This window comes from Alosa alosa, chromosome 17 (genome assembly GCF_017589495.1).
Source record: "Alosa alosa isolate M-15738 ecotype Scorff River chromosome 17, AALO_Geno_1.1, whole genome shotgun sequence".
In the NCBI taxonomy this organism is placed as follows: domain Eukaryota; kingdom Metazoa; phylum Chordata; class Actinopteri; order Clupeiformes; family Clupeidae; genus Alosa; species Alosa alosa.
Window position 1 is genome coordinate 9,953,151 of NC_063205.1, and position 8,826 is coordinate 9,961,976.

The 8,826-nt window shown below is 40.2% G+C and overlaps 1 protein-coding gene across 1 annotated transcript in view; it reads right to left on the minus strand.

The window, feature by feature from the left end:
* LOC125310210 (synapsin-3-like) overlaps nt 1-8,066 on the minus strand; it is a 131,469-nt gene extending 123,403 nt beyond the window's left edge. The window contains exon 1 of the mRNA XM_048267398.1: nt 7,916-8,066. The gene's annotated coding sequence lies outside the window, so the exon portion shown is untranslated. The remainder of the gene's footprint in view (nt 1-7,915) is intronic.
* Nucleotides 8,067-8,826: the final 760 nt, after the last annotated feature.

Below are 8,826 nucleotides of genomic sequence, written 5' to 3' on the forward strand. Positions count from 1 at the left end.
GGCTACACGCACAAACCAGACAGCCAATAAACACGCACAAACCAGACAGCCAATAATGGAATATACATGGAGTTTTCTGCGGTAGGCTAGTCTCATGAGTTTCGAGCCAGGAAGTATTTCCACTTTCTCCCATGGCTGAGCTCTCCAGAAATCAATGATTCATAAAGACATGTTTGGGCGAAGGGTGAGGGGTCAAATCAACACCATCGACTGAGTTATACCCACTGCTGTTTAAGTGGAATACAGAGCTATACGAGACAGCTTAAGGTACGCTGGTTATCTGAAACTGTGCAGTCAGATCTTCTTCTCATACCCACACCATACTGCTTTTGATTCTTTATAACTCAGGCTGAAAGATCTCTGTGACTGTGACAAAAGAAAGAAAGTCGAGACTGCCTAACAGCCAAACACTAGAGCTACAGTAAATGGAGCAAAACATGTTAGTGGCCAAAGCTGTCTATTTATAGCATACTCTGGTGATAAAGACAGACACACAACGCGTGAAAACAGAGTGTGCTTTTCACTCGTTTCTCAGAGTTGCTAGGCAACATTTTGACAGCCATAACTTCCATACAATAATGATATATCATATAATTATATAAAATAATATAACGGTGCATAACAATAATGCTATAGTGCTATAATGACCCTTACATCCAATTTTTTGATAATCGCACACAGTAACCTCGAGTTATTACAGATATATGGCTCTTCAGAATCCTGCAACAAATTCCATTAACAAGAACGTCTGGAGGTCTTATAAAAATGACCACTGTAAAAAAATTATGACCACTGTTAAAAAAATAATGAGCACTGTCTCTGCTTCAAATCAGGGTCTCATTTGCCCTGTCGGAACTTATTTTCCGACAATGACTGGCAGGCAATACATTATCTCTTACAAGGCAGAAATGCTACATTCTGACTCAATATGTTATGAGCACAGCAGTGCATATTAAAGTGATCAAGGAGGCTTTTTACTCACTTCATTGCACCATATTGCAAAGTTTTGTTTTAAAAATGGGGAGTATTTGGGGCATCTGAGAAGTGCTTAAATGCCAAGGTAGTGGGAATTAAAGGAGCAGGGCCCTAATTGGAATGATTAAAGAGCAAGATCAACTCACTCAATTGGCAAAGTGTCTCATGCATTAACTAAAGCTATCGTGTGTATTGAGCTGACCCACCAATGTTTGAGTTTAGGATCTTGCTCATTGTATTTAATTAGCAAATAGATCTGGCCTCATTATTAAATTAGCTTTAGTCAGACCTTTGACTTTTGGCACTGGACACATGCTGACATGCTGTTTAGTTCTAAAACCACACATTGGGTCAGTTATCATACTGCCTGACAAAGAATAAAGCCTTTGGACATACATCATGATAACAGACGTTAAAGATCTGCGTGATCCATGACGATTGAGACCAAAGAACAGCAGTAGCATTAGGATACAAGGATACAAACTGCCATGTCATAATTTCTCTTCTTGCTCCACAGTAATTTCTATGAAGTCCCACAAAGCAACACAGGCATCTCACACATCATCCTTCTGAGTATTTTCTATCCCAGCATTGATGGTTAGATCTGACACACAGCATCAGCACCGATAACAGTGTATCCTCAACACTGTAAGTCCCTGCGGACGGTTGATCTAACATCCACAATCCATCTGCTAAATGTCAACATGGATAGAAATCAAGTGGCTCTGAAACAGCGCTGAAGTTCAGCCGAAGTTCAGTGAAGTATGTGTGTGCTCCTCCTCACCACCTTAGGCTTGCTGTTGACACAGCCCTGGCCCACGTGTGGGTGACCCACTGTGCTCCCTACACACTGTCTGCCATGCCACTGCAGGCATCCTCTATATAGGGCCTCTGCATCATTCCTGCATGGTCAGTGCCAAGTGTGTGTGTGTGTGTTTGTGTGTGTGTGTGTGTGTGTGTGTGTGTGTGTGTGTGTGTGTGTGTGTGTGTGTGTGTGTATGTGTGTGTTTGCGCAGAATAGGCCAGGTGCTCTGACTGGCCCATTGTTCATCACCCCACACCGCATCAGTGCACCTGAGACCTGAGAGATTCTGCCCTGTATCCAAAATGACGACCTCAGGTCACCTCGGTCAGCAGATGGTTTGTGCAGTGTAGAGCCAGGTGGTGCCATCATCATTTTCAAAGAGACAAATGATGTTATATGCACATGCAATAGCCTGGGGAATACGATTGGGGTGCCATGCCAGTGGCATGTAATTCATGCTTAAGAGAGAGAGGGAGAAAAAGAGAGAGAGACATGGAAAGTGACAGAAAAAGAGGGGTACAGTATGTGCACATGGATACAACAAGACAGAGAGAGAGAGAGAGAGGGAGAAAAGAGAAAGAATATTAGGACACAGAGAGACCAAGACAGACAGAAAGACAGGAATGCAAAAGAGAGAAACTGAAAGAGAAAAGAGAGCAATAGTTGAGAGAGAAAACAGAGGAGAGAGAAGTGAAGAGACAGAGCAGCAAGATAAAAGTGAGAGGTATTTATGCTATGTTTACACGTGGCCGGCTATTTTCATAAACGGACATTTCACCCTCTCCGTTTTCAAAAATAACATCGTGCACACCTGTCATTTTTCAGAAAAGTTTTCTTTTACACTCACCCGGGTATATGCCTTCAAGAGCATGCCAAACCTGTACGTGGCAGTGTAACGAAAAGCTCAAGCCCATGTTAGCCAATCAGAATCCCGAAAATATCAACATCAACGAATCACTTCCTCATTCTCTTTTGAACTGACTAAAAATCTCCGCCTCGTCACATAAATCTCAGTTTGTACCTGTTTAGACGCAAATGAACAAACAGAGTTTTCCCAAAAAAAAACAATCAACCTGGAGTTTTTAAAAACTCTGTTTGCGGGGGGATAAAACCTCCGTTTGCGTCTAAATGACAGAGTCAAATGCAGAAAAACATCACCAGTTGCATTGTTTTCGTTGTCACAACCTTAGACATGGAGAGATGAAGATGGAGAGAAAGAGAAGATGTAAAACAGAGATGGAGGGGCAAGAGAGGAGGAAAGAAAAACAGATGGATGATTGTGAAAGATATACAAAATACAGGCAGAGAAAGAGTTTGAAAGAAAGAAAAAAAGAAAGAAAGAAAGAAAGAAAGAAAGAAAGAAAGAAAGAGATACCATCAAGCAAGTCGTAAGATGAATGTTATCTCATTCCACAGATGACTGCAGTATTCAATACTGTAATGAATTTAGCAGATAAGAAAAAAAAACACATTGAAAAATGACTCCAGGAGTTTTAGCGGAGCCAATAACCGCGACACAGACTGCAAATGAAAGAAGTGCAAATGAGGCAACTACAGACGGAAGACAAGGAAATGCCACTGTTCCCCAATGCGCTCAAGCCCCAAGCCTCATTGGCTCAGAAAGTCACCAACACGAACACCTTCAGCGATGGAGTTTCATGTGCATCTCAGCGGGCCTCATCTACGTCTTGTCACCACACTGACACTTTATCCAACAGATCACCTGTGACTCAGTTGTCTGTCAGAGAGTGAGACTGATATGATAATCACTAAGTTACCATTTTACTCTACTGTGTGACTGACTTGTGGAAACAAGAAGTTTAAAAGAATATTTTGAGTGGCACGCAAATATTAATATAAAGGGTTTAAACACAATATGAATATAGAACTAAAGTGAGCAAGACATTTAAAATGTAAAATTAAATACTTTCTATACAAATGGAAGAATGCCACAGTTTTGGGACTACTTTCAGACATTCAGTATACCTTATGTTTGGTATGAGTTTAAATAAATGGAGTAGTTAAACAGTACATCACTTTCAGATACCGTTCCAAGAAAGTGTCACATGGTATTTCTACAACCATTTATTTTATTCCAATAAAATGCTGACGCTAAAAAACACACACACTATCCATTACTGGAATTCAATGGCAAGAGTGAAACATCTGAGCTTCACTTTCATGAACTGACAGCACAGTTTCATACATAACTAGAGGTATGAAAAACAACCTGCCACCCAAAACTTCTAAACAACAAAGTGTGCATCCTTCACATTATAGAAGTCAGCAAAGTGTGCATCCTTCACATTATATAAGTCAGCAAAGTGTGCATCCTCTCCTCCTTAAGTCTGCACAGGATGCACTCATCATAGTTCGCCCCATAGTTAGCCCTAGTTCACACATGAGCAGATCTTTTTTAAAACAGTGATTTCTCTCTTTTGTTCCCGTCCATATGAGAATGCCAAAACAGCACTGTTCAGAGCATGCCAAACAAGCAGGCACCAAACATAATGGTATTGTAAAGCCATGCTGGCCAATCAGAAGCATGAAAGAAGTTTAAACAAAGGAGATTACAGTGCACACTCAAGACAGATCATTTTCCCACTCCACACGTCATCAACACTTGTCTTCTGAAAAAGATTTCTGGAAATCTTCACAAGGCATTTTGCAAAGGTGCATTTTGCAAAGGTGCATTTTCAGTGACCTGAAGTGGAGTTTGTGTGGAGACAAAATGCCAGAAATGTTTTTTCAAACCCGGATTTGTATGGACAAGGCATAAATCCTGTTAACGGGATAAGGTGAGGGTTTATAATGAATAGAGGATACACTTAAGCAATCAGCAGGTCAGAGGTACAGTATCTGGGCTTGTGTTGCTCACTCAAAGTGCACTGTCATTGTCAGTTTCAGCAGAAGATGGTCTTAGGATATGTTGGGAAAACAGTAATATAGCCTACAGTACATTGCAGGAAGTCGAAAACTGGTGGATTATGAAGGAGAATAAGATCCTTCACTTGAGTGCTGACTTCAATGAGTGTGATTAAAAATTGTAAACATGTTTTTTTACGCTGTATAGCCACTGTTCAACAATGAGTTTTGGATGCAACCAATAACAAATCAAATATAAATGGCATATGCAATTTCATTCATGATTTCCTCCTGTAAGCACAGTGTCCTGTAAACTGAGACGTTGAGTGAATGCATGACCTTTCAAGATTATTGAATTAAACGTTCATTCATGGGTTTGGCCTACTGTTTATTTTCAATAACAGCCTTTGATTTGATAAGCTATCAAAACAATGTAATAATCCCCTCCAAGACCTCTGTTGCTAGGTAAATGCACACATCATCCACTCTGTAAAACAAATACAACATGTCAGAGTGTTTCCCAGAGAACTGAATTCCATTTGTGGTGGTTGGTTTGCAGAATTAACTTGAATGCAGTACAAATTTAGTACAACCTGGAAAATCATTGTGTGGTGGTCAGTGTTGATATTGTGGTGGGCCGCCACAAATAAGTCAATGTATGGGAAACACTGTGTCGAATACAAAATCAACAACAAAACATAAATTTGTCCTCTCTATTCATACCTCTATCTAAACTAAATTCCGTATAGTGTCATCCAAAGGGGTTTGAACAAACCAAGACCCAATTAAATACAACTGGTATGAATGGTATATCCCATATACTGGTATGAATGGTATATCCCATATACTGGGATAACACCACTTGACTATAAACACTGCATTAGCTACCTGCAACAGGCACCAAACTCATCAAAAAGTACTTTTAGTGACGAAAAGACACTAACGGTGTATAAGGGTGCACAATTAATTGATTTTTAATCAAAATCGCAATTTGAACCAATGCAAGTACCCCTCACTGCAAAGGCTGCAATGAAACATGCAGCTTGCAACTCTGTCCCAGTGGTTAATCTCATCCCATCTCTGGTGTTTCTATTCATGTCATCCTCCTTGTGTGACGGACAGTGAAGCTCGTCTAACAGGAGTGCTGTGCTTCTCATGCACGCCCACTAATCAGTGGCCCAACTTAAAGAGAAATATTGGAATACTGAACTGAAGCTTGGCTTTCAAAAATGATATCGCAAATCAAATCACAATTACAAAACCTGTCCAAAAAAAATCGCAATCAGATATTTCCTCCATATCGTGCCGCCCTATTGGCACCTCACCTCACCTCACACACACAGTGCACAGCGCAAGTGTTGCAAGGCTGCAGAAGCCACTCAGCCCTCACTCCAGCTCTCCAGACCAGGCAGTCACACGAACTCAATGGTTTGTAAAGACACAAAAGAAACACCTGAAATTGATTCACAACACTAGCCTCATCACCACCAGCTTGTTTTGTTTCTCTTAAAGGATCACAGGACGCATCTCGATCTGAGGAGTTTTTTCGAGACTTTTGTGTTCAACTTAATCCTTTAACCGCCACCACCACAGTGTTGATTACAAGCTCTATCAGTGATACTGAATCCAATTCACTTCACAGAGAGAGAGAAAGACCAAGGCTGAAAATACTGCCATAATCAACACAGCAGGCCCAAAGTCAGGGTCTAAAAATACAGGCAAGCTGTCTAATATCCAAAATGCTTAGGGGATTAGGTGACTCAGGCTTCTGCCTAAGCCCCTTCTCCGCCCGCTAATTCACTGATACTGCACCACTACCCGCAAAAATGGAGCCATCAATGAGAAACCCCCAGGGGTATTCTCAACTGTAGTGCCCAGAATGGGGGAGTTTAGAGTTTAGCAATAAAATATACACTCCTGGAAGAGTCAGTCATGATCAGGGTCTGCCTTGATACGTGCTATTAAAGACTCTGAAAGATCATCTTGGAATCAAACATGATCTTGTGATCTAGACTGCAATGAAACGATAGCAGCATGTTTTGATGTTGTGGTGGATAATGGGTAATGAATAGCTCATGATCCTAAATGATCTGTCTCACACTATGCAAAAGCTTCTTTAACTGCGTCCCGATAATGCGTCCCAAGTCATTTGAGAGCTCCACCGATCACTGTCACTCACAGACTCACCATTTCATTCATGATCTGCTAGTGCTCCGTTTCATTCATAAATATATGAACTGACACACACACACACACACACACACACACACACACTAAAACATGCATATCCATACATCCATTACATGCATGTTATATCTTTCAGTGTTCATTTTGGAAGAGAATGAATTACCCACTTCTAAACATAAAATTCAAATGTCATCAGTCTTTGTTCATGAACTACCTACAGACCTAAGATTACCTATTGATATGAATATTGATATTGATACTTATAACTTCATTATCTGTTGTTTGTAAAAAAAAGAGGCCTTTTCTTATTCAATTACAGATCTAGAATATGCAACTGGACTTAATACAGTCAATACAATTTAATGATGAAGGCATCTTCATTTTTATATTCAATCTTCCTTAATCCCATGCAATGAGTAGGTAATCTGCAGGGCATGGTAGGCCCTATTAGCTGCTCAAATATAACAGCTCAAAAAAGCAAAAATGTCAACAAGTCGACTCCTCCGAGCTTACTGCTTGCACTTCACAATATAAACACTAGCAAAAAAAAAAAAAATATGCAGAGCGATGTCTTGGCGCAACAGCCGAGAAGGGCTGCAAGTAGGCTACCAATCGATTGATTCAATATTAAGAAAACTGAATCGAGGTGCGCAAAGGCAGCTCAGGTTCACAGCTGACTGCAAATGAGGGAGGGAATTCCACGACGGATATCCCCTGCCTCTACCGGTTTCAGATCACGTACAGTAAACTATATTCGGTGCCCCTGCAGCAAAACGACTCTCATGCGGTAACGACAAGCAAACTTATCAAACGACATACATCATCTTAGAAATTCGGTACCCACGGTCAACCATTAACCTGATAAACCATGCGATAACACCATGGATACAGTGATGCATGTTAAACTACATTTATGAGGGAGCGGTTAGGCTGACAGCAGTAGCTACCCGATACATCACTGTATTAAATATGACATTATTTTTTGTATTCAAAATGTCAATATACCGTCAGCAGGGTTTACACTCATACAATTACAAAACTGGCGAGAAAATATTCCACGTTTCAGTAGTATTTGTTTGTTACCTCAGAATGAGTCGGTGCTGATGAGGGGATGCCCTGCGCTCGTGCCACAAAGCCTACTCTCAGCTCGAGCCTCAGTTCTTCGATCTGTCCCCGTGTTTCTCAAAGCATGCCGGGAACATGAGCGGGGGAGCGCCGTCCTGCTGAATCTTGTCAAACCTCGGCTGGGTAGGGAAATGTGAAAAGCGCCTCCCATCGGCTGATGATGCGCGTTTTTTCATTAATATTTCATTTCAATTCTAACCTAATGATGTCATTTATAGGGCTATTAGGAATAGCGTCGCCTTGTCCTCTGCTATGCTTTAATAACGCTGTTTTTGAGAAACGTACACTGCAAAAAATGAATTCTAACCAAGTGTTATTGATCTTATAATAAGATTAAAAAATCTATTTGGTATTGTTTTTAGTATGAAAAGACCTAGCGCCCTCTCAAAATATCATTTTGACTTAATTTAAGAAGACTTTAACTTATTTTAAGGAGTCTTATCAAGACAAATTTGCTCAACGCACTGGCAGACACATTTGCTTGTTTTCAAGATGAGATGTCTTAAAATAAGTCAATTTTTTTTTTTTAATTAAGTCAAATGATTTCACAAGAAAGCGCTAGGTAAGTTTCTTTATACTGAAAACAATACTAGTTTTTTTTTATCTTGATATAAGATTAATAACACTTCCTTAGATTTTGTTAGATAAGCAGTTTTTGCAGTGTAGTGCGGGCCTACTTTCTGAATCTTCTTCATAAAGACATTATAGGCTACTTTGCTCTGGGTTCTTTCCCAATTCTGTAGGCCTGTGTATTTGTTGCCATGGCAAGAGAGAGCTGTATGGCTGAGGTAATTCAATATGATTTAATGTCAATGCAATAGGTCTACAATTAATTTATTTCAACCATATAGGCTAGCCTATACCTATAA